Raw genomic sequence first — 20,000 nt, 5'->3', positions numbered from 1 at the left:
CCTGCTTAGCTTCCGAGATCAGACGAGATCGGGCGCATCCAGGCTGGTATGGCCGTAAGCAGAAGCTGCTGCTTGAAATACCTCTTATATGGAGTTGAAGATAAGTCATAGAATATAAGTCATTGATTTGTTGGTTTTATTTGTTGGAGTTAAAGTGCCTTAACCATGTGCAAAACACTTTAGGACGTGAGCTGTCGCTGTTACCACGTTGAAATATGTGTGGGTAGATTAAGCGTGAGCGCTCTCTGCTGGTTGAAAAAGCTTACAGCACCTGGTATTCCCAGGCGGTCTCCCATCCAAGTACTAACAAGGCCCGACCCTGCTTAGCTTCCGAGATCAGACGAGATCGGGCGCATCCAGGCTGGTATGGCCGTAAGCAGAAGCTGCAGCTTGAAATACCTCTTATATGGAGTTGAAGATAAGTCATTGAATATAAGTCATTGATTTGTTGGTTTTATTTGTTGGAGTTAAAGTGCCTTAACCATGTGCAAAACACTTTAGGACGTGAGCTGTCGCTGTTACCACGTTGAAATATGTGTGGCTAGATTAAGCGAGACCGTTCTCTGCTGGTTGAAAAAGCTTACAGCACCTGGTATTCCCAGGCGGTCTCCCATCCAAGTACTAACCAGGCCCGACCCTGCTTAGCTTCCAAGATCAGACGAGATCGGGCGCATCCAGGCTGGTATGGCCGTAAGCAGAAGCTGCAGCTTGAAATACCTCTGATATGGAGTTGAAGATAAGTCATAGAATATAAGTCATTGATTTGTTGGTTTTATTTGTTGGAGTTAAAGAGCCTTAACCATGTGCAAAACACTTTAGGACGTGAGCTGTCGCTCTTACCATGTTGAAATATGTGTGGGTAGATTAAGCGAGAGCGCTCTCTGCTGGTTGAAAAAGCTTACAGCACCTGGTATTCCCAGGCGGTCTCCCATCCAAGTACTAACCAGGCCCGACCCTGCTTAGCTTCCGAGATCAGACGAGATCGGGCGCATCCAGGCTGGTATGGCCGTAAGCTGAAGCTGCAGCTTGAAATACTTCTTATATGGAGTTGAAGATAAGTTTATAATACAAGTCATTGATTTGTTGGTGATAATAATTTAGAAGCGCATATTTGTTGGAGTTAAAGTGCCTTAACCATGTGCAAAACACTTTAGGACGTGAGCTGTCGCTGTTACCACGTTGAAATATGTTTGGGTAGATTAAGCGAGAGCGCTCTCTGCTGGTTGAAAAAGCTTACAGCACCTGGTATTCCCAGGCGGTCTCCCATCCAAGTACGAACCAGGCCCGACCCTGCTTAGCTTCCGAGATCAGACGAGATCGGGCGCATCCAGGCTGGTATGGCCGTAAGCTGAAGCTGCAGCTTGAAATACTTCTTATATGGAGTTGAAGATAAGTTTATAATACAAGTCATTGCTTTGTTGGTGATAATAATTTAGAAGCGCTTATTTGTTGGAGTTAAAGTGCATTAACCATGTGCAAAACACTTTAGGGCGTGAGCTGTCGCTGTTACCACGTTGAAATATGTGTGGGTAGATTAAGCGAGAGCGCTCTCTGCTGGTTGAAAAAGCTTACAGCACCTGGTATTCCCAGGCCGTCTCCCATCCAAGTACTAACCAGGCCCGACCCTGCTTAGCTTCCGAGATCAGACGAGATCGGGCGCATCCAGGCTGGTATGGCCGTTAGCAGTAGCTGCAGCTTGAAATACCTCTTATATGGAGTTGAAGATAAGTCATATAATATAAGTCATTGATTTGTTGGTGATAATAATTTAGAAGCGCTTATTTGTTGGAGTTAAAGTGCCTTAACCATGTGCAAAACACTTTAGGGCGTGAGCTGTCGCTGTTACCACGTTGAAATATGTGTGGGTAGATTAAGCGAGAGCGCTCTCTGCTGGTTGAAAATGCTTACAGCACCTGGTATTCCCAGGCGGTCTCCCATCCAAGTACTAACCAGGCCCGACCCTGCTTAGCTTCCGAGATCAGACGAGATCGGGCGCATCCAGGCTGGTATGGCCGTAAGCTGAAGCTGTAGTTTGAAATACTTCTTATATGGAGTTGAAGATAAGTATATAATACAAGTCATTGATTTGTTGGTGATAATAATTTAGAAGCGCTTATTTGTTGGAGTTAAAGTGCCTTAACCATGTGCAAAACACTTTAGGGCGTGAGCTGTCGCTGTTACCACGTTGAAATATGTGTGGGTAGATTAAGCGAGAGCGCTCTCTGCTGGTTGAAAAAGCTTACAGCACCTGGTATTCCCAGGCGGTCTCCCATCCAAGTACTAACCAGGCCCGACCCTGCTTAGCTTCCGAGATCAGACGAGATTGGGCGCATCTTTTTTTTTTTTTTTTTCTTTTATTATGAAAATGTATACAAGAAAAGTGGTTTACAACATTGTTATACAGTCAAAATCTTCTACCATTTCGTCACAGTATCAAGTCAAAACATTTCCTTTTCCGAAAACATACAACAATCAAATCTCCAAGTAAATTGTCACATGCACAGCGTCGTACCCAAAACCAAAACATACTCCCAAACCAAAGGAAATAGAAACACATTATGATGCCCTCAACATAGGGATTCAAAGAAGAAAGGAAACACGCAAAATAGCTTCCAATGAAGACCCTTCAGATGTGGAGTATCAACTTGTCTCCCTCTGTTACTTCAACCAACTTATTTCCGTCAACAAAAGCATCAACAAAGGCTGTTTTACTATATTTCAAAACCAGATGTAAGTCCTTCTTTAAAATTGATTTGAAAATCACCCAAACATCCACCATCTTTCCTTCAAAGTGGGAGTAGTTTCTCCTCAGCCTGATTGCCAGTCTAGCGTGACTTAAAACAAAATTGAGCAGGTTGGTATTTATAACTTTGCTTTTAACACTTGTACCACACAAAAGGAGTTGTTCCCAATGAAATCTATGTATGAATTTACTTCCCCAATGCTCGACCAAAGTGTGTTTCAACCTGTCGAAAAACTGAACCAAACAAGTACAATCCAAAAATAAATGAAAGAAATCTTCCTCCCCGTTCATACACACATCACACATTCTACTCAAATTTTTATTTATTTGATGCAATATTATCTTGGTAAATATCCTATTATGCTTTATTTTAAAATCATTATCTTCACATTCTATACTATTATATTTTATTCTACTACGCCATATGTCATCTATGTTCATTCCCACATATTTCTCCTTCCACATTGTATCCGAGGCAGGCCTCTTTAAGACTTTTTCCAACATTATGCCATATACAATCTTCACCTTCAGTTTACTCAAGCAGATCCTATAATTCTCTCTTTCTATATACAGCTCCGGCCAATCCCCCTCCGTCCTTTTTTCGTCATCACTATTTATCCTCGCTATCCATTCCATGTTCATACTGCTTTTGATTTTATCATATGTATTAATAATAGTTCCTCTTTTAATATCATGATCATCAAAATCAGCATGTCTGATCATATCCACAATTGAATGCTCTGGCAGGAGGCCAGGCATTACCTCATACATTATGTTTTTAACTTGTCTTATCCCAGCTCTAAAAAAGATAGCATTATAGAGTGTGTTATCATGATTTAACATTTTGTTATTTAAGAAGATGGGGTTATTGATAACCATATTTATATCTGTGCAGTCATAGTCTATCTGTGGCAAAAATGCAGCCCAGGCACTGAACACCTCCCTATAGAACTCCGGGATGCCTTCGTGCATATGTTTTTTTAAAGCCATCAAGAGACCATATTCTTCGCACTTCCCAGCCTTATGTATATATTGCCTGAAGAAACGTTTCCACGCATAATCTACCTTATCATACAAATATTTAACAATCGTCTTTATCCTAATTGCCTTCTTTTTTATTTCAATATTTACCAACTTAAGCTCTCCCTCCTCATACCCAGCCATTAATGTCTGGTGAGATATTCTCACTCCCTTACCATCCCAAAGAAAAAGAGAAATGATAGAGTTTAACTCTTTCACCACCCACTCCGGCATATCTATAGTCGCTATAAAATGTATCAGTTTTGACATCAGCAAAGCATTTATTATAATAATCTTGCCTTTTAGTTTCAAGCTTCTTAATTTCCAATAATTAATTGTTCTTTTTATTCTGTTTATTACCCCTGTCCACGTATAATCTCTGGCTGCCTTCTCATTCACTCCTAGATAAATCCCCAATACTTTGATCTGGTCTTCTGCTATTTTAAAGTTGAGTTTGCACCGGTTATTATTGTCCTTACCCACATATAGAATTTCCGATTTCCCTATGTTAATTTTCGCCCCAGACGCTCTGCCATAAATCTCAATATGGTTTATTACCTCTTGTACACTGTCTGCATTCTGAACTGTTATTGTTGTATCATCTGCGTATTGCAACATGGTAACCCTCCCTCCTCCCGGTAGTTCAATCCCCCTAATGTTATTGTTACTATTTATGAACGTTGCTAAGGGTTCAACAGATAAACTATATAGGAGGGAGGACATGGGACATCCCTGCCTAACAGAACGCTGTAATGGAAAAGTGTTTGTTAGGAACCCATTGCACTTGACTTGGCTCTTTGCGTTTTTGTATAGTAATTCAACCCACGTAATCATTCTACTTCCAAACCCAAACCGTTTTAAAGTGCTGAGGAGAAAATTGTGATTTACTCGGTCAAAAGCTTTATTTAGGTCGACCCCCAAAACAATCCCTCCTTCTCCGTTCGTGTTCATATGATGAATTACATCTCTAACTGTTATTATGGTGTCGCTGATGTCCCTACCCGGTATCCCATATGCCTGTGTCGGTGCCACAATTGTATTTATTATTTTCCCGATTCTACTGCCCAACACTTTTGCCAATATTTTGTAGTCTGTGTTTAGCAGACTGATGGGTCTGAAGTTTTCTAATTTGAGTTTGCTACCTTTATTTTTATATATGATCGTGATGATGCTGAGTGTCATGGAATGAGGTACTTGCTGTGTTCTTTCAATATTCTGTATTACAGTCACCAAGATGGGGGCTAAAAAATCAATGAACTCTTTATAGAACTCGTAGGTCAGGCCATCGGAGCCGGGGCTCTTATTGGACTTTCCACCCATTATAGCTTCCATCACTTCCTGAGTCGTTATATCCCTGTCGCAGCAATCAGCATGCTCACTGGAGAGCTTTGCGGACACAGTGTCAAGTATTCTTTTCATGCACTCATCATCATTTTCCTCCTCCGTAAAGAGGCATCTGTAATAGTCTTCAACCACACTGCAGATTTCCGTAATGTCATTCACCCGATCACCATTATCTTTTTCAAGTTCATCTATATAATTCTTTTCTTGTTTCTGTCTTTCCATTCCCAGAAAGAAAGCTGTGTTTTTTTCCCCCTCCACAGCGTATCTGGCTTTGCTTCGAATAATAGCGCCATCACAATCTTCTACTTCATATGTATGGAGCGTATGTTTTAACTTCAATAAGTTGTCCACTTTCCAACCGGCATCATTATCTGCCCTCTCTAGTTCAGTATCTATTAATAGTTTTATTTCTTTTACCCTTCTCTTTTTATATGCATTCTTGTGTTTAGCATATTTAAGGCTTATTGCCTTAATTCCTTTTTTAACTTGTTCCCACCATCGACCCGTATCATCTAACATGCCTTGATTGTCGGACATGGCTTTTAAATATTCTCGTATCCTATGTTTATATTTATTATCCCTAAGCAAGCTATTATTAAGGCACCATACTCCCCCACCCCTCCCTCTTTCCCCTACTTTTATCGTCCCCATGAGGTTTGCGTGGTCACTTATGGTATTAAAATTATATGTTAGTGTGCCGACATAGTTCATTATACTTTTCGCTACTAGACACATATCAATTCTACTTTGCTTTAATACACCCAATACCACCTGTCGTCGGGAGAACTCCCTCTTATCAGGGTTTTCCCACCTCCATTTATCTATAATATCATACATCCCATTCAGCATCAGCAGCTTCCTCCTAGATGCATCAGTCCTAAACATAGTGTTTTTTGATGCATCTAGTCTATCTAACCAGACATTCATATCCCCTATAATGATACAGTTTCCCGTGTAGCAAGGCTCAAGACTATCGAAAAAAAGATTCCTGTCCTTCTCTATGTTGGGGGCATAAACACAAAATAACTTAAAGAAAACCTTCTGCACATAAAATTCGATCCCCACCACTCTTCCCTCTGTGTCCATGTGGCACTGTTTCACATTGGATGCTGTATTTCTTTTGAAAAGTATTGCCACCCCCCTTGCAGTCGTAGTTCCGTTACTATAAAAAAGAAGCCCTGGCCAAAATTTCCTTACCATTTTCACCACCTCCTCATCCCATCGTGTTTCTTGCAGACATATGATGTCTGTGCTACATAAATTGATCACCCTTTGTAACTTATTTCCTGTTCTCAAGCCATTGGCGTTTAGAGAAGAAAAACTTAACGTCATGATGAAAAAAAGAAAAAGAGAAATGAACAAAACTCAAGCAAAATATATAGACAAGAACCCATAAACACTATTTTTTCACACTTAACCCCTTCTTCACTTTCGCCTTCCTCTTCAATTTGTTAATAAATACCGCACTGAGATCTGTGTCCTCCCCCTCAGAAGATTCAAGTGATACCTGGGAGTCATCAGCTGGTTCACTTCCTGCCAGGTTCTCATCCCTCACAGGTACAGAACTAGAGGAAAGACCCCCTCTGGTCCTGACTCCGCTGCCGGCTCTACCTCTTCCCCTCGTCAGGACCCCCCCCGTGCGATCACTGCCGACTCTGGCGCCTGCCGAATGAGGGGATCTGTCCCTGGGGCGAGTGGCATGGACATCGGGTGGTGGAACCACAACCACCTCCCCCCAATATTCTCCTCCACCGACGAGCCGATTCCCTCCATCATCACTTCGTCCATGCTGCTCCCGATACCCACGTCCTCCATGGACTGATGGGGCGCAGCTGCGCTGCGGCTCACCTCCAGCCTTCCGACCGCCTCCGGCTCCGCAGTCTGGGGGCCACGCCCATCCTCCGTCTCCACTCCCTCAGCCAGCAGCTTCTCCCTCTCCTGCTCCCTCTCGGCCGGTGACGGGGTCTCCTCCCGTTCATCTCCGTCCCCTGCCAGTGCTTCCCTCATCTCCTCTTCCACCTCCTCCTCCTCATCAACTTCTGCATGGAACTCCTCCACGCACTCCCTCGCAAAGTGTCCTTGTTTCAGGCATTTATAGCAGTGGAAGTCCGGACACTCCCTCATAATGTGTCTCGGTTGGATGCACAGTCTACACACTTTAACTTGTTTGTCATGGATCACTCTAAAGTGATCCATGCCCTGTAATGTTTCGAACTTTGTGGAGTAAGGCAGCGATGATACTCCCTAGGGGAATCTCACTCTGACAAAGCGAGTGCCTTCCGCGATGTCAGTCCCAGGCCACACCCTCCTCTTTATAGGGGAGACGGCAGACACACCCCAAAGTGCCAGTTTGTCCAGAATTTCTCCGTCCGTGATGTAAACTGGCAACGACATGAATGATACCACCATCTCGATGTTGTTTATCTCTCTGGCGGTGATCGTATTGTTTCCGACTCTCAAACCCTCCATTAATCTTTCTTTCCCAGCCGCATCTTTCATAGTCAGTTCGTACTTCCGGGGCGTCTTGAACCTGCACCCAATTACTATTCCGCATTTCTCTTTTGTTATCCTCAGCAAATCCATTGTCGAAAGTTTGTCCTCCCCCTCTATTTCCACCTCAATAGTCAGATCCTTCTCATAGGTTCGGTCGACCTTCTCATTGTCTGCATTCCGTTTGCCATTGTTCAAAGCCATGTCGTCCGTCCGTTACAAACTCCCCCCAAACAGCGAAGCTGCTGGGGGGGGGGGAGGTGGTTCCTCCACTCTCTTTTCAGGAGGTTTGTGGCCTGATCTTTCCTTCTCCTTCCTCCACCACGTGCTCCCTGGTGTCTTGCTCAAACAAACTGCCACGTCACACTTCCTGCACAAACAGGAAGTCAGAGCGCATCCAGGCTGGTATGGCCGTTAGCAGAAGCTGCAGCTTGAAATACCTCTTATATGGAGTTGAAGATAAGTCATATAATATAAGTCATTGATTTGTTGGTGATAATAATTTAGAAGCGCTTATTTGTTGGAGTTAAAGTGCCTTAACCATGCTTCCGAGATCAGACGAGATCGAGCGCATCCAGGCTGGTATGGCCGTAAGCTGAAGTTGCAGCTTGAAATACCTCTTATATGGAGTTGAAGATAAGTCATATAATATAAGTCATTGATTTGTTGGTTTTATTTGTTGGAGTTAAAGTGCCTTAACCATGTGCAAAACACTTTAGGACGTGAGCTGTCGCTGTTACCACGTTGAAATATGTGTGGCTAGATTAAGCGAGACCGTTCTCTGCTGGTTGAAAAAGCTTACAGCACCTGGTATTCCCAGGCGGTCTCCCATCCAAGTACTAACCAGGCCCGACCCTGCTTAGCTTCCGAGATCAGACGAGATCGGGCGCATCCAGGCTGGTATGGCCGTAAGCAGAAGCTGCAGCTTGAAATACCTCTGATATGGAGTTGAAGATAAGTCATAGAATATAAGTAATTGATTTGTTGGTTTTATTTGTTGGAGTTAAAGTGCCTTAACCATGTGCAAAACACTTTAGGACGTGAGCTGTCGCTGTTACCACGTTGAAATATGTGTGGGTAGATTAAGCGTGAGCGCTCTCTGCTGGTTGAAAAAGCTTACAGCACCTGGTATTCCCAGGCGGTCTCCCATCCAAGTACTAACAAGGCCCGACCCTGCTTAGCTTCCGAGATCAGACGAGATCGGGCGCATCCAGGCTGGTATGGCCGTAAGCAGAAGCTGCAGCTTGAAATACCTCTTATATGGAGTTGAAGATAAGTCATAGAATATAAGTCATTGATTTGTTGGTTTTATTTGTTGGAGTTAAAGTGCCTTAACCATGTGCAAAACACTTTAGGACATGAGCTGTCGCTGTTACCACGTTGAAATATGTGTGGGTAGATTAAGCGAGAGCGCTCTCTGCTGGTTGGAAAAGCTTACAGCACCTGGTATTCCCAGGCGGTCCCCCATCCAAGTACTAACCAGGCCCGACCCTGCTTAGCTTCCGAGATCAGACGAGATCGGGCGCATCCAGGCTGGTATGGCCGTAAGCAGAAGCTGCAGCTTGAAATACCTCTTATATGGAGTTGAAGATAAGTCATAGAATATAAGTCATTGATTTGTTGGTTTTATTTGTTGGAGTTAAAGTGCCTTAACCATGTGCAAAACACTTTAGGACGTGAGCTGTCGCTGTTACCACGTTGAAATATGTGTGGGTAGATTAAGCGAGAGCGCTCTCTGCTGGTTGAAAATGCTTACAGCAACTGGTATTCCCAGGCGGTCTCCCATCCAAGTACTAACCAGGCCCGACCCTGCTTAGCTTCCGAGATCAGACGAGATCGGGCGCATCCAGGCTGGTATGGCCGTAAGCTGAAACTGCAGCTTGAAATACCTCTTATATGGAGTTGAAGATAATCATAGAATATAAGTCATTGATTTGTTGGTTTTATTTGTTGGAGTTAAAGTGCCTTAACCATGTGCAAAACACTTTTGGACGTGAGCTGTCGCTGTTACTAAGTTGAAATATGTGTGGGTAGATTAAGCGAGAGCGCTCTCTGCTGGTTGAAAATGCTTACAGCACCTGGTATTCCCAGGCGGTCTCCCATCCAAGTACTAACCAGGCCCGACCCTGCTTAGCTTCCAAGATCAGACGAGATCGGGCGCATCCAGGCTGGTATGGCCGTAAGCTGAAGCTGCAGCTTGAAATACCTCTTATATGGAGTTGAAGATAAGTCATATAATATAAGTCATTGATTTGTTGGTGATAATAATTTAGAAGCGCTTATTTGTTGGAGTTAAAGTGCCTTAACCATGTGCAAAACACTTTAGGACGTGAGCTGTCGCTGTTACCACGTTGAAATATGTGTGGGTAGATTAAGCGAGAGCGCTCTCTGCTGGTTGAAAAAGCTTACAGCACCTGGTATTCCCAGGCGGTCTCCCATCCAAGTCCTAACCAGGCCCGACCCTGCTTAGCTTCCGAGATCAGACGAGATCGGGCGCATCCAGGCTGGTATGGCCGTAAGCTGAAGCTGCAGCTTGAAATACCTCTTATATGGAGTTGAAGATAAGTCATATAATATAAGTCATTGATTTGTTGGTGATAATAATTTAGAAGCGCATATTTGTTGGAGTTAAAGTGCCTTAACCATGTGAAAAACACTTTAGGACGTGAGCTGTCGCTGTTACCACGTTGAAATATGTGTGGGTAGATTAAGCGAGAGCGCTCTCTGCTGGTTGAAAAAGCTTACAGCACCTGGTATTCCCAGGCGGTCTCCCATCCAAGTACTAACCAGGCCCGACCCTGCTTAGCTTCCGAGATCAGACGAGATCGGGCGCATCCAGGCTGGTATGGCCGTAAGCAGAAGCTGCAGCTTGAAATACCTCTTATATGGAGTTGAAGATAAGTCATATAATATAAGTCATTGATTTGTTGGTGATAATAATTTAGAAGCGCTTATTTGTTGGAGTTAAAGTGCCTTAACCATGTGCAAAACACTTTAGGACGTGAGCTGTCGCTGTTACCACGTTGAAATATGTGTGGCTAGATTAAGCGAGAGCGTTCTCTGCTGGTTGAAAAAGCTTACAGCACCTGGTATTCCCAGGCGGTCTCCCATCCAAGTACTAACCAGGCCCGACCCTACTTAGCTTCCGAGATCAGACGAGATCGGTCGCATCCAGGCTGGTATGGCCGTAAGCAGAAGCTGCAGCTTGAAATACCTCTTATATGGAGTTGAAGATAAGTCATAGCATATAAGTCATTGATTTGTTGGTTTTATTTGTTGGAGTTAAAGTGCCTTAACCATGTGCAAAACCCTTTAGGACGTGAGCTGTCGCTGTTACCACGTTGAAATATGTGTGGGTAGATTAAGCGAGAGCGCTCTCTGCAGGTTGAAAAAGCTTACAGCACCTGGTATTCCCAGTCGGTCTCCCATCCAAGTACTAACCAGGCCCGACCCTGCTTAGCTTCCGAGATCAGACGAGATCGGGCGCATCCAGGCTGGTATGGCCATAAGCAGAAGCTGCAGCTTGAAATACCTCTTATATGGAGTTGAAGATAAGTCATAGAATATAAGTCATTGATTTGTTGGTGATAATAATTTAGAAGCGCTTATTTGTTGGAGTTAACGTGCCTTAACCATGTGAAAAACACTTTAGGACGTGAGCTGTTGCTGTTACCACGTTGAAATATGTGTGGCTAGATTAAGCGAGAGCGTTCTCTGCTGGTTGAAAAAGCTTACAGCACCTGGTATTCCCAGGCGGTCCCCCATCCAAGTACTAACCAGGCTCGAACCTGCTTAGCTTCCGAGATCAGACAAGATCGGGCACATCCAGGCTGGTATGGCCGTAAGCAGAAGCTGCAGCTTGAAATACCTCTTATATGGAGTTGAAGATAAGTCATAGCATATAAGTCATTGATTTGTTGGTTTTATTTGTTGGAGTTAAAGTGCCTTAACCATGTGCAAAACACTTTAGGACGTGAGCTGTCGCTGTTACCACGTTGAAATATGTGTGGGTAGATTAAGCGAGAGCGCTCTCTGCAGGTTGAAAAAGCTTACAGCACCTGGTATTCCCAGGCGGTCTCCCATCCAAGTACTAACCAAGCCCGCCCCTGCTTAGCTTCCGAGATCAGACGAGATCGGGCGCATCCAGGCTGGTATGGCCGTAAGCAGAAGCTGCAGCTTGAAATACCTCTTATATGGAGTTGAAGATAAGTCATATAATATGAGTCATTGATTTGTTGGTGATAATAATTTAGAAGCGCTTATTTGTTGGAGTTAAAGTGCCTTAACCATGTGCAAAACACTTTAGGACGTGAGCTGTCGCTGTTACCACGTTGAAATTTGTGTGGGTAGATTAAGCAAGAGCGCTCTCTGCTGGTTGAAAAAGCTTACAGCACCTGGTATTCCCAGGCGGTCTCCCATCCAAGTACTAACCAGGCCCGACCCTGCTTAGCTTCCGAGATCAGACGAGATCTGGCGCATCCAGGCTGGTATGGCCGTAAGCAGAAGCTGCAGCTTGAAATACCTCTTATATGGAGTTGAAGATAAGTCATAGAATATAAGTCATTGATTTGTTGGTTTTATTTGTTGGAGTTAAAGTGCCTTAACCATGTGCAAAACACTTTAGGACGTGAGCTGTCGCTGTTACCACGTTGAAATATGTGTGGCTAGATTAAGCGAGAGCGCTCTCTGCTGGTTGAAAATGCTTACAGCACCTGGTATTCCCAGGCGGTCTCCCATCCAAGTACTAACCAGGCCCGACCCTGCTTAGCTTCCGAGATCAGACGAGATCGGGCGCATCCAGGCTGGTATGGCCGTAAGCAGAACCTGCTGCTTGAAATACCTATTATTTGTTGGAGTTAAAGTGCCTTAACCATGTGCAAAAGACTTTAGGACGTGAGCTGTCGCTGTTACCACGTTGAAATATGTGTGGGTAGATTAAGCGAGAGCGCTCTCTGCTGGTTGAAAATGCTTACAGCTCCTGGTATTCCCAGGCGGTCTCCCATCCAAGTACTAACCAGGCCCGACCCTGCTTAGCTTACGAGATCAGACGAGATCGGGCGCATCCAGGCTGGTATGGCCGTAAGCAGAAGCTGCAGCTTGAAATACCTCTTATATGGAGTTGAAGATAAGTCATATAATATAAGTCATTGATTTGTTGGTGATAATAATTTAGAAGCGCTTATTTGTTGGAGTTAAAGTGCCTTAACCATGTGCAAAACACTTTAGGACGTGAGCTGTCGCTGTTACCACGTTGAAATATGAGTGGCTAGATTAAGCGAGAGCGTTCTCTGCTGGTTGAAAAAGCTTACAGCACCTGGTATTCCCAGGCGGTCTCCCATCCAAGTACTAACCAGGCCCGACCCTGCTTAGCTTCCGAGATCAGACGAGATCGGTCGCATCCAGGCTGGTATGGCCGTAAGCAGAAGCTGCAGCTTGAAATACCTCTTATATGGAGTTGAAGATAAGTCATAGCATATAAGTCATTGATTTGTTGGTTTTATTTGTTGGAGTTAAAGTGCCTTAACCATGTGCAAAACACTTTAGGACGTGAGCTGTCGCTGTTACCACGTTGAAATATGTGTGGGTAGATTAAGCGAGAGCGCTCTCTGCAGGTTGAAAAAGCTTACAGCACGTGGTATTCCCAGGCGGTCTCCCATCCAAGTACTAACCAGGCCCGACCCTGCTTAGCTTCCGAGATCAGACGAGATCGGGCGCATCCAGGCTTGTATGGCCGTAAGCAGAAGCTGCAGCTTGAAATACCTCTTATATGGAGTTGAAGATAAGTCATATAATATGAGTCATTGATTTGTTGGTGATAATAATTTAGAAGCGCTTATTTGTTGGAGTTAAAGTGCCTTAACCATGTGCAAAACACTTTAGGACGTGAGCTGTCGCTGTTACCACGTTGAAATTTGTGTGGGTAGATTAAGCGAGACCGCTCTCTGCTGGTTGAAAAAGCTTACAGCACCTGGTATTCCCAGGCGGTCTCCCATCCAAGTACTAACCAGGCCCGACACTGCTTAGCTTCCAAGATCAGACGAGATCGGGCGCATCCAGGCTGGTATGGCAGTAAGCAGAAGCTGCAGCTTGAAATACCTCTTATATGGAGTTGAAGATAAGTCATAGAATATAAGTCATTGATTTGTTGGTTGTATTTGTTGGAGTTAAAGTGCCTTAACCATGTGCAAAACACTTTAGGACGTGAGCTGTCGCTGTTACCACGTTGAAATATGTGTGGGTAGATTAAGCGAGAGCGCTCTCTGCTGGTTGAAAAAGCTTACAGCACCTGGTATTCACAGGCGGTCTCCCATCCAAGTACTAACCAGGCCGGACCCTGCTTAGCTTCCGAGATCAGACGAGATCAGGCGCATCCAGGCTGGTATGGCCGTAAGCAGAATCTGCTGCTTGAAATACCTCTTATATGGAGTTGAAGATAAGTCATAGAATATAAGTCATTGATTTGTTGGTTTTATTTGTTGGAGTTAAAGTGCCTTAACCATGTGCAAAACACTTTAGGACGTGAGCTGTCGCTGTTACCACGTTGAAATATGTGTGGGTAGATTAAGCGAGAGCGCTCTCTGCTGGTTGAAAAAGCTTACAGCACCTGATATTCCCAGGCGGTCTCCCATCCAAGTACTAACCAGGCCCGACCCTGCTTAGCTTCCGAGATCAGACGAGATCGGGCGCATCCAGGCTGGTATGGCCGTAAGCTGAAGCTGCAGCTTGAAATACCTCTTATATGGAGTTGAAGATAAGTAATATAATATAAGTCATTGATTTGTTGGTGATAATAATTTAGAAGCGCATATTTGTTGGAGTTAAAGTGCCTTAACCATGTGAAAAACACTTTAGGACGTGAGCTGTCGCTGTTACCACGTTGAAATATGTGTGGGTAGATTAAGCGAGAGAGCTCTCTGCTGGTTGAAAAAGCTTACAGCACCTGGTATTCCCAGGCGGTCTCCCATCCAAGTACTAACCAGGCCCGACCCTGCTTAGCTGCCGAGATCAGACGAGATCGGGCGCATCCAGGCTGGTATGGCCGTAAGCAGAAGCTGCAGCTTGAAATACCTCTTATATGGAGTTGAAGATAAGTCATAGAATATAAGTCATTGATTTGTTGGTTTTATTTGTTGGAGTTAAAGTGCCTTAACCATGTGCAAAACACTTTAGGACGTGAGCTGTCGCTGTTACCACGTTGAAATATGTGTGGGTAGATTAAGCGAGAGCGCTCTCTGCTGGTTGAAAATACTTACAGCACCTGGTATTCCCAGGCGGTCTCCCATCCAAGTACTAACCAGGCCCGACCCTGCTTAGCTTCCGAGATCAGACGAGATCGGGCGCATCCAGGCTGGTATGGCCGTAAGCAGAAGCTGCTGCTTGAAATACCTCTTATATGGAGTTGAAGATAAGTCATATAATATAAGTCATTGATTTGTTGGTGATGATAATTTAGAAGCGTTTATTTGTTGGCGTTAAAGTGCCTTAACCATGTGCAAAACACTTTAGGACGTGAGCTGTCGCTGTTACCACGTTGAAATATGTGTGGGTAGATTAAGCGAGAGCGCTCTCTGCTGGTTTAAAAAGCTTACAGCACCTGGTATTCCCAGGCGGTCTCCCATCCAAGTACTAACCAGGCCCTACCCTGCTTAGCTTCCGAGATCAGACGAGATCGGGCGCATCCAGGGTGGTATGGCCGTAAGCAGAAGCTGCAGCTTGAAATACCTCTTATATGGAGTTGAAGATAAGTCATATAATATAAGTCATTGATTTGTTGGTGATAATAATTTAGAAGCGCTTATTTGTTGGAGTTAAAGTGCCTTAACCATGTGCAAAACACTTTAGGACGTGAGCTGTCGCTGTTACCACGTTGAAATATATGTGGGTAGATTAAGCGAGAGCGTTCTCTGCAGGTTGAAAAAGGTTACAGCACCTGGTATTCCCTGGCGGTCTCCCATCCAAGTACTAACCAGGCCCGACCCTGCTTAGCTTCCGAGATCAGACGAGATCTGGCGCTTCCAGGCTGGTATGGCCGTAAGCAGAAGCTGCAGCTTGAAATACCTCTTATATGGAGTTGAAGATAAGTCATAGAATATAAGTCATTGATTTGTTGGTTTTATTTGTTGGAGTTAAAGTGCCTTAACCATGTGCAAAACACTTTAGGACGTGAGCTGTCGCTGTTACCACGTTGAAATATGTGTGGGTAGATTAAGCGAGAGCGCTCTCTGCTGGTTGAAAAAGCTTACAGCACCTGGTATTCCCAGGCGGTCTCCCATCCAAGTACTAACCAGGCCCGACCCTGCTTAGCTTTCGAGATCAGACGAGATCGGGTGCATCCAGGCTGGTATGGCCGTAAGCTGAAGCTGCAGCTTGAAATACCTCTTATATGGAGTTGAAGGTAAGTCATATAATATAAGTCATTGATTTGTTGGTGATAATAATTTAGAAGCGCTTATTTGTTGGAGTTAAAGTGCCTTAACCATGTGCAAAACACTTTAGGACGTGAGCTGTCGCTGTTACCACGTTGAAATATGTGTGGGTAGATTAAGCGAGAGCGCTCTCTGCTGGTTGAAAAAGCTTACAGCACCTGGTATTCCCAGGCGGTCTCCCATCCAAGTACTAACCAGGCCCGACCCTGCTTAGCTTCCGAGATCAGGCGAGATCGGGCGCATCCAGGGTGGTATGGCCGTAAGCAGAAGCTGCAGCTTGAAATACCTCTTATATGGAGTTGAAGATAAGTCATATAATATAAGTCATTGATTTGTTGGTGATAATAATTTAGAAGCGCTTATTTGTTGGAGTTAAAGTGCCTTAACCATGTGCAAAACACTTTAGGACGTGAGCTGTCGCTGTTACCACGTTGAAATATATGTGGGTAGATTAAGCGAGAGCGTTCTCTGCAGGTTGAAAAAGGTTACAGCACCTGGTATTCCCTGGCGGTCTCCCATCCAAGTACTAACCAGGCCCGACCCTGCTTAGCTTCCGAGATCAGACGAGATCTGGCGCTTCCAGGCTGGTATGGCCGTAAGCAGAAGCTGCAGCTTGAAATACCTCTTATATGGAGTTGAAGATAAGTCATTGAATATAAGTCATTGATTTGTTGGTTTTATTTGTTGGAGTTAAAGTGCCTTAACCATGTGCAAAACACTTTAGGACGTGAGCTGTCGCTGTTACCACGTTGAAATATGTGTGGGTAGATTAAGCGAGAGCGCTCTCTGCTGGTTGAAAAAGCTTACAGCACCTGGTATTCCCAGGCGGTCTCCCATCCAAGTACTAACCAGGCCCGACCCTGCTTAGCTTTCGAGATCAGACGAGATCGGGTGCATCCAGGCTGGTATGGCCGTAAGCTGAAGCTGCAGCTTGAAATACCTCTTATATGGAGTTGAAGGTAAGTCATATAATATAAGTCATTGATTTGTTGGTGATAATAATTTAGAAGCGCTTATTTGTTGGAGTTAAAGTGCCTTAACCATGTGCAAAACACTTTAGGACGTGAGCTGTCGCTGTTACCACGTTGAAATATGTGTGGGTAGATTAAGCGAGAGCGCTCTCTGCTGGTTGAAAAAGCTTACAGCACCTGGTATTCCCAGGCGGTCTCCCATCCAAGTACTAACCAGGCCCGACCCTGCTTAGCTTCCGAGATCAGGCGAGATCGGGCGCATCCAGGCTGGTATGGCCGTAAGCTGAAGCTGCAGCTTGAAATACCTCTTATATGGAGTTGAAGATAAGTCATATAATATAAGTCATTGATTTGTTGGTGATAATAATTTAGAAGCGCATATTTGTTGGAGTTAAAGTGCCTTAACCATGTGAAAAACACTTTAGGACGTGAGCTGTCGCTGTTACCACGTTGAAATATGTGTGGGTAGATTAAGCGAGAGCGCTCTCTGCTGGTTGAAAAAGCTTACAGCACCTGGTATTCCCAGGCGGTCTCCCATCCAAGTACTAACCAGGCCCGACCCTGCTTAGCTTCCGAGATCAGACGAGATCGGGCGCATCCAGGCTGGTATGGCCGTAAGCAGAAGCTGCAGCTTGAAATACCTCTTATATGGAGTTGAAGATAAGTCATAGAATATAAGTCACTGATTTGTTGGTTTTATTTGTTGGAGTTAAAGTGCCTTAACCATGTGCAAAACACTTTAGGACGTGAGCTGTCGCTGTTACCACGTTGAAATATGTGTGGGTAGATTAAGCGAGAGCGCTCTCTGCTGGTTGAAAATACTTAGAGCACCTGGTATTCCCAGGCGGTCTCCCATCCAAGTACTAACCAGGCCCGACCCTGCTTAGCTTACGAGATCAGACGAGATCGGGCGCATCCAGGCTGGTATGGCCGTAAGCAGAAGCTGCTGCTTGAAATACCTCTTATATGGAGTTGAAGATAAGTCATATAATATAAGTCATTGATTTGTTGGTGATAATAATTTAGAAGCGTTTATTTGTTGGAGTTAAAGTGCCTTAACCATGTGCAAAACACTTTAGGACGTGAGCTGTCGCTCTTACCACGTTGAAATATGTGTGGGTAGATTAAGCGAGAGCGCTCTCTGCTGGTTGAAAAAGCTTACAGCACCTGGTATTCCCAGGCGGTCTCCCATCCAAGTACTAACCAGGCCTGACCATGCTTAGCTTCCGAGATCAGACGAGATCGGGCGCATCCAGGATGGTATGGCTGTAAGCAGAAGCTGCAGCTTGAAATACCTCTTATATGGAGTTGAAGATAAGTCATAGAATATAAGTCATTGATTTGTTGGTTTTATTTGTTGGAGTTAAAGTGCCTTAACCATGTGCAAAACACTTTAGGACGTGAGCTGTCGCAGTTACCACGTTGAAATATGTGTGGGTAGATTAAGCGAGAGCGCTCTCTGCTGGTTGAAAATGCTTACAGCACCTGGTATTCCCAGGCGGTCTCCCATCCAAGTACTAACCAGGCCGGACCCTGCTTAGCTTCCGAGATCAGACGAGATCGGGCGCATCCAGGCTGGTATGGCCGTAAGCTGTAGCTGCAGCTTGAAATACCTCTTATATGGAGTTGAATATAAGTCATATAATATAAGTCATTGATTTGTTGGTGATAATAATTTAGAAGCGCTTATTTGTTGGAGTTAAAGTGCCTTATCCATGTGAAAAACACTTTTGGACGTGAGCTGTCGCTGTTACCACGTTGAAATATGTGTGGGTAGATTAAGCGAGAGTGCTCTCTGCTGGTTGAAAATCCTTACAGCACCTGGTATTCCCAGGCGGTCTCCCATCCAAGTACTAACCAGGCCCGACCCTGCTTAGCTTCCGAGATCAGACGAGATCGGGCGCATCCAGGCTGGTATGGCCGTAAGCAGAAGCTGCAGCTTGAAATACCTCTTATATGGAGTTGAAGATAAGTCATAGAATATAAGTCATTGATTTGTTGGTTTTATTTGTTGGAGTTAAAGTGCCTTAACCATGTGCAAAACACTTTAGGACGTGAGCTGTCGCTCTTACCACGTTGAAATATGTGTGGGTAGATTAAGCGAGAGCGCTCTCTGCTGGTTGAAAAAGCTTACAGCACCTGGTATTCCCAGGCGGTCTCCCATCCAAGTACTAACCAGGCCCGACCCTGCTTAGCTTCCGAGATCAGACGAGATCGGGCGCATCCAGGCTGGTATGGCCGTAAGCTGAAGCTGCAGCTTGAAATACTTCTTATATGGAGTTGAAGATAAGTCATATAATATAAGTTATTGATTTGTTGGTGATAATAATTTAGATGCGCTTATTTGTTGGAGTTAAAGTGCCTTAACCATGTGCAAAACACTTTAGGACGTGAGCTGTCGCTGTTACCACGTTGAAATATGTGTGGGTAGATTAAGCGAGAGCGCTCTCTGCTGGTTGAAAAAACTTACAGCACCTGGTATTCCCAGGCGGTCTCCCATCCAAGTACTAACCAGGCCCGACCCTGCTTAGCTTCCGAGATCAGACGAGATCGGGCGCATCCAGGCTGGTATGGCCGTAAGCAGAAGCTGCAGCTTGAAATACCTCTTATATGGAGTTGAAGATAAGTCATATAATATAAGTCATAGATTTGTTGGTTTTATTTGTTGGAGTTAAAGTGCCTTAACCATATGCAAAACACTTTAGGACGTGAGCTGTCGCTGTTACCACGTTGAAGTATGTGTGGGTAGATTAAGCGAGAGCGTTCTCTGCTGGTTGAAAAAGCTTACAGCACCTGCTATTCCCAGGCGGTCTCCCATCCAAGTACTAACCAGGCCCGACCCTGCTTAGCTTGCGAGATCAGACGAGATTGGGCGCATCCAGGCTGGTATGGCCGTAAGCAGAAGCTCCTGCTTGAAATACCTCTTATATGGAGTTGAAGATAAGTCATAGAATATAAGTCATTGATTTGTTGGTTTTATTTGTTGGAGTTAAAGTGCCTTAACCA

The 20,000-nt window shown here is 44.6% G+C and overlaps 43 non-coding genes across 43 annotated transcripts in view; all 43 read right to left on the bottom strand.

The window, feature by feature from the left end:
* The window catches only part of LOC133435013 (5S ribosomal RNA), a 119-nt gene extending 59 nt beyond the window's left edge, over positions 1-60 (bottom strand). Inside the window, exon 1 of the ribosomal RNA XR_009778884.1 lies at positions 1-60. This exon is cut by the window's left edge and continues 59 nt beyond it. This is a non-coding gene — a ribosomal RNA (5S ribosomal RNA).
* A 199-nt stretch (positions 61-259) lies between these two features.
* Positions 260-378, bottom strand: LOC133435299 (5S ribosomal RNA). The gene has a single exon (XR_009779156.1). It is a non-coding gene; the product is annotated as a 5S ribosomal RNA (ribosomal RNA).
* A 199-nt stretch (positions 379-577) lies between these two features.
* On the bottom strand, positions 578-696 carry LOC133435163 (5S ribosomal RNA). The gene has a single exon (XR_009779027.1). It is a non-coding gene; the product is annotated as a 5S ribosomal RNA (ribosomal RNA).
* Positions 697-895: 199 nt separating this feature from the next.
* LOC133435012 (5S ribosomal RNA) lies at positions 896-1,014 on the bottom strand. Its single transcript, XR_009778883.1, has one exon. It is a non-coding gene; the product is annotated as a 5S ribosomal RNA (ribosomal RNA).
* Positions 1,015-1,230: 216 nt separating this feature from the next.
* Positions 1,231-1,349, bottom strand: LOC133435154 (5S ribosomal RNA). The gene has a single exon (XR_009779018.1). It is a non-coding gene; the product is annotated as a 5S ribosomal RNA (ribosomal RNA).
* Positions 1,350-1,565: 216 nt separating this feature from the next.
* Positions 1,566-1,684, bottom strand: LOC133435411 (5S ribosomal RNA). Its single transcript, XR_009779266.1, has one exon. It is a non-coding gene; the product is annotated as a 5S ribosomal RNA (ribosomal RNA).
* A 217-nt stretch (positions 1,685-1,901) lies between these two features.
* LOC133435042 (5S ribosomal RNA) lies at positions 1,902-2,020 on the bottom strand. Its single transcript, XR_009778911.1, has one exon. It is a non-coding gene; the product is annotated as a 5S ribosomal RNA (ribosomal RNA).
* Positions 2,021-8,392: 6,372 nt separating this feature from the next.
* Positions 8,393-8,511, bottom strand: LOC133435011 (5S ribosomal RNA). Its single transcript, XR_009778882.1, has one exon. It is a non-coding gene; the product is annotated as a 5S ribosomal RNA (ribosomal RNA).
* Positions 8,512-8,710: 199 nt separating this feature from the next.
* On the bottom strand, positions 8,711-8,829 carry LOC133435298 (5S ribosomal RNA). Its single transcript, XR_009779155.1, has one exon. It is a non-coding gene; the product is annotated as a 5S ribosomal RNA (ribosomal RNA).
* Positions 8,830-9,028: 199 nt separating this feature from the next.
* LOC133435027 (5S ribosomal RNA) lies at positions 9,029-9,147 on the bottom strand. Its single transcript, XR_009778897.1, has one exon. It is a non-coding gene; the product is annotated as a 5S ribosomal RNA (ribosomal RNA).
* Positions 9,148-9,346: 199 nt separating this feature from the next.
* On the bottom strand, positions 9,347-9,465 carry LOC133435343 (5S ribosomal RNA). The gene has a single exon (XR_009779199.1). It is a non-coding gene; the product is annotated as a 5S ribosomal RNA (ribosomal RNA).
* Positions 9,466-9,663: 198 nt separating this feature from the next.
* On the bottom strand, positions 9,664-9,782 carry LOC133435198 (5S ribosomal RNA). Its single transcript, XR_009779060.1, has one exon. It is a non-coding gene; the product is annotated as a 5S ribosomal RNA (ribosomal RNA).
* A 217-nt stretch (positions 9,783-9,999) lies between these two features.
* Positions 10,000-10,118, bottom strand: LOC133435360 (5S ribosomal RNA). The gene has a single exon (XR_009779216.1). It is a non-coding gene; the product is annotated as a 5S ribosomal RNA (ribosomal RNA).
* A 217-nt stretch (positions 10,119-10,335) lies between these two features.
* Positions 10,336-10,454, bottom strand: LOC133435010 (5S ribosomal RNA). The gene has a single exon (XR_009778881.1). It is a non-coding gene; the product is annotated as a 5S ribosomal RNA (ribosomal RNA).
* A 217-nt stretch (positions 10,455-10,671) lies between these two features.
* LOC133435356 (5S ribosomal RNA) lies at positions 10,672-10,790 on the bottom strand. Its single transcript, XR_009779212.1, has one exon. It is a non-coding gene; the product is annotated as a 5S ribosomal RNA (ribosomal RNA).
* A 199-nt stretch (positions 10,791-10,989) lies between these two features.
* LOC133435182 (5S ribosomal RNA) lies at positions 10,990-11,108 on the bottom strand. Its single transcript, XR_009779045.1, has one exon. It is a non-coding gene; the product is annotated as a 5S ribosomal RNA (ribosomal RNA).
* Positions 11,109-11,325: 217 nt separating this feature from the next.
* LOC133435405 (5S ribosomal RNA) lies at positions 11,326-11,444 on the bottom strand. Its single transcript, XR_009779260.1, has one exon. It is a non-coding gene; the product is annotated as a 5S ribosomal RNA (ribosomal RNA).
* A 199-nt stretch (positions 11,445-11,643) lies between these two features.
* Positions 11,644-11,762, bottom strand: LOC133435251 (5S ribosomal RNA). Its single transcript, XR_009779111.1, has one exon. It is a non-coding gene; the product is annotated as a 5S ribosomal RNA (ribosomal RNA).
* A 217-nt stretch (positions 11,763-11,979) lies between these two features.
* On the bottom strand, positions 11,980-12,098 carry LOC133435208 (5S ribosomal RNA). The gene has a single exon (XR_009779070.1). It is a non-coding gene; the product is annotated as a 5S ribosomal RNA (ribosomal RNA).
* A 199-nt stretch (positions 12,099-12,297) lies between these two features.
* Positions 12,298-12,416, bottom strand: LOC133435041 (5S ribosomal RNA). Its single transcript, XR_009778910.1, has one exon. It is a non-coding gene; the product is annotated as a 5S ribosomal RNA (ribosomal RNA).
* A 147-nt stretch (positions 12,417-12,563) lies between these two features.
* Positions 12,564-12,682, bottom strand: LOC133435417 (5S ribosomal RNA). Its single transcript, XR_009779271.1, has one exon. It is a non-coding gene; the product is annotated as a 5S ribosomal RNA (ribosomal RNA).
* A 217-nt stretch (positions 12,683-12,899) lies between these two features.
* Positions 12,900-13,018, bottom strand: LOC133435200 (5S ribosomal RNA). The gene has a single exon (XR_009779062.1). It is a non-coding gene; the product is annotated as a 5S ribosomal RNA (ribosomal RNA).
* Positions 13,019-13,217: 199 nt separating this feature from the next.
* LOC133434837 (5S ribosomal RNA) lies at positions 13,218-13,336 on the bottom strand. The gene has a single exon (XR_009778751.1). It is a non-coding gene; the product is annotated as a 5S ribosomal RNA (ribosomal RNA).
* A 217-nt stretch (positions 13,337-13,553) lies between these two features.
* On the bottom strand, positions 13,554-13,672 carry LOC133434831 (5S ribosomal RNA). The gene has a single exon (XR_009778745.1). It is a non-coding gene; the product is annotated as a 5S ribosomal RNA (ribosomal RNA).
* A 199-nt stretch (positions 13,673-13,871) lies between these two features.
* On the bottom strand, positions 13,872-13,990 carry LOC133434833 (5S ribosomal RNA). Its single transcript, XR_009778747.1, has one exon. It is a non-coding gene; the product is annotated as a 5S ribosomal RNA (ribosomal RNA).
* Positions 13,991-14,189: 199 nt separating this feature from the next.
* LOC133435082 (5S ribosomal RNA) lies at positions 14,190-14,308 on the bottom strand. Its single transcript, XR_009778949.1, has one exon. It is a non-coding gene; the product is annotated as a 5S ribosomal RNA (ribosomal RNA).
* Positions 14,309-14,525: 217 nt separating this feature from the next.
* LOC133435071 (5S ribosomal RNA) lies at positions 14,526-14,644 on the bottom strand. Its single transcript, XR_009778939.1, has one exon. It is a non-coding gene; the product is annotated as a 5S ribosomal RNA (ribosomal RNA).
* Positions 14,645-14,843: 199 nt separating this feature from the next.
* LOC133435134 (5S ribosomal RNA) lies at positions 14,844-14,962 on the bottom strand. Its single transcript, XR_009778999.1, has one exon. It is a non-coding gene; the product is annotated as a 5S ribosomal RNA (ribosomal RNA).
* Positions 14,963-15,179: 217 nt separating this feature from the next.
* Positions 15,180-15,298, bottom strand: LOC133434779 (5S ribosomal RNA). The gene has a single exon (XR_009778696.1). It is a non-coding gene; the product is annotated as a 5S ribosomal RNA (ribosomal RNA).
* A 217-nt stretch (positions 15,299-15,515) lies between these two features.
* Positions 15,516-15,634, bottom strand: LOC133434803 (5S ribosomal RNA). The gene has a single exon (XR_009778719.1). It is a non-coding gene; the product is annotated as a 5S ribosomal RNA (ribosomal RNA).
* Positions 15,635-15,833: 199 nt separating this feature from the next.
* LOC133435066 (5S ribosomal RNA) lies at positions 15,834-15,952 on the bottom strand. The gene has a single exon (XR_009778934.1). It is a non-coding gene; the product is annotated as a 5S ribosomal RNA (ribosomal RNA).
* A 217-nt stretch (positions 15,953-16,169) lies between these two features.
* Positions 16,170-16,288, bottom strand: LOC133434969 (5S ribosomal RNA). Its single transcript, XR_009778843.1, has one exon. It is a non-coding gene; the product is annotated as a 5S ribosomal RNA (ribosomal RNA).
* A 217-nt stretch (positions 16,289-16,505) lies between these two features.
* On the bottom strand, positions 16,506-16,624 carry LOC133434802 (5S ribosomal RNA). The gene has a single exon (XR_009778718.1). It is a non-coding gene; the product is annotated as a 5S ribosomal RNA (ribosomal RNA).
* Positions 16,625-16,823: 199 nt separating this feature from the next.
* Positions 16,824-16,942, bottom strand: LOC133435064 (5S ribosomal RNA). Its single transcript, XR_009778933.1, has one exon. It is a non-coding gene; the product is annotated as a 5S ribosomal RNA (ribosomal RNA).
* Positions 16,943-17,159: 217 nt separating this feature from the next.
* LOC133435178 (5S ribosomal RNA) lies at positions 17,160-17,278 on the bottom strand. Its single transcript, XR_009779041.1, has one exon. It is a non-coding gene; the product is annotated as a 5S ribosomal RNA (ribosomal RNA).
* Positions 17,279-17,495: 217 nt separating this feature from the next.
* Positions 17,496-17,614, bottom strand: LOC133435009 (5S ribosomal RNA). Its single transcript, XR_009778880.1, has one exon. It is a non-coding gene; the product is annotated as a 5S ribosomal RNA (ribosomal RNA).
* Positions 17,615-17,813: 199 nt separating this feature from the next.
* LOC133434891 (5S ribosomal RNA) lies at positions 17,814-17,932 on the bottom strand. Its single transcript, XR_009778801.1, has one exon. It is a non-coding gene; the product is annotated as a 5S ribosomal RNA (ribosomal RNA).
* A 217-nt stretch (positions 17,933-18,149) lies between these two features.
* On the bottom strand, positions 18,150-18,268 carry LOC133435313 (5S ribosomal RNA). Its single transcript, XR_009779170.1, has one exon. It is a non-coding gene; the product is annotated as a 5S ribosomal RNA (ribosomal RNA).
* Positions 18,269-18,467: 199 nt separating this feature from the next.
* LOC133435362 (5S ribosomal RNA) lies at positions 18,468-18,586 on the bottom strand. Its single transcript, XR_009779218.1, has one exon. It is a non-coding gene; the product is annotated as a 5S ribosomal RNA (ribosomal RNA).
* Positions 18,587-18,803: 217 nt separating this feature from the next.
* Positions 18,804-18,922, bottom strand: LOC133435232 (5S ribosomal RNA). Its single transcript, XR_009779093.1, has one exon. It is a non-coding gene; the product is annotated as a 5S ribosomal RNA (ribosomal RNA).
* A 199-nt stretch (positions 18,923-19,121) lies between these two features.
* LOC133435008 (5S ribosomal RNA) lies at positions 19,122-19,240 on the bottom strand. The gene has a single exon (XR_009778879.1). It is a non-coding gene; the product is annotated as a 5S ribosomal RNA (ribosomal RNA).
* A 217-nt stretch (positions 19,241-19,457) lies between these two features.
* LOC133435094 (5S ribosomal RNA) lies at positions 19,458-19,576 on the bottom strand. The gene has a single exon (XR_009778961.1). It is a non-coding gene; the product is annotated as a 5S ribosomal RNA (ribosomal RNA).
* Positions 19,577-19,775: 199 nt separating this feature from the next.
* LOC133434897 (5S ribosomal RNA) lies at positions 19,776-19,894 on the bottom strand. The gene has a single exon (XR_009778807.1). It is a non-coding gene; the product is annotated as a 5S ribosomal RNA (ribosomal RNA).
* Positions 19,895-20,000: the final 106 nt, after the last annotated feature.

The sequence above is a fragment of the Cololabis saira genome, unplaced genomic scaffold (assembly GCF_033807715.1).
Source record: "Cololabis saira isolate AMF1-May2022 unplaced genomic scaffold, fColSai1.1 scf052, whole genome shotgun sequence".
Lineage (NCBI taxonomy): Eukaryota > Metazoa > Chordata > Actinopteri > Beloniformes > Belonidae > Cololabis > Cololabis saira.
Note: the sequence above shows the minus strand (reverse complement) of the source record. Positions and strands in the feature narration are given on the sequence as shown.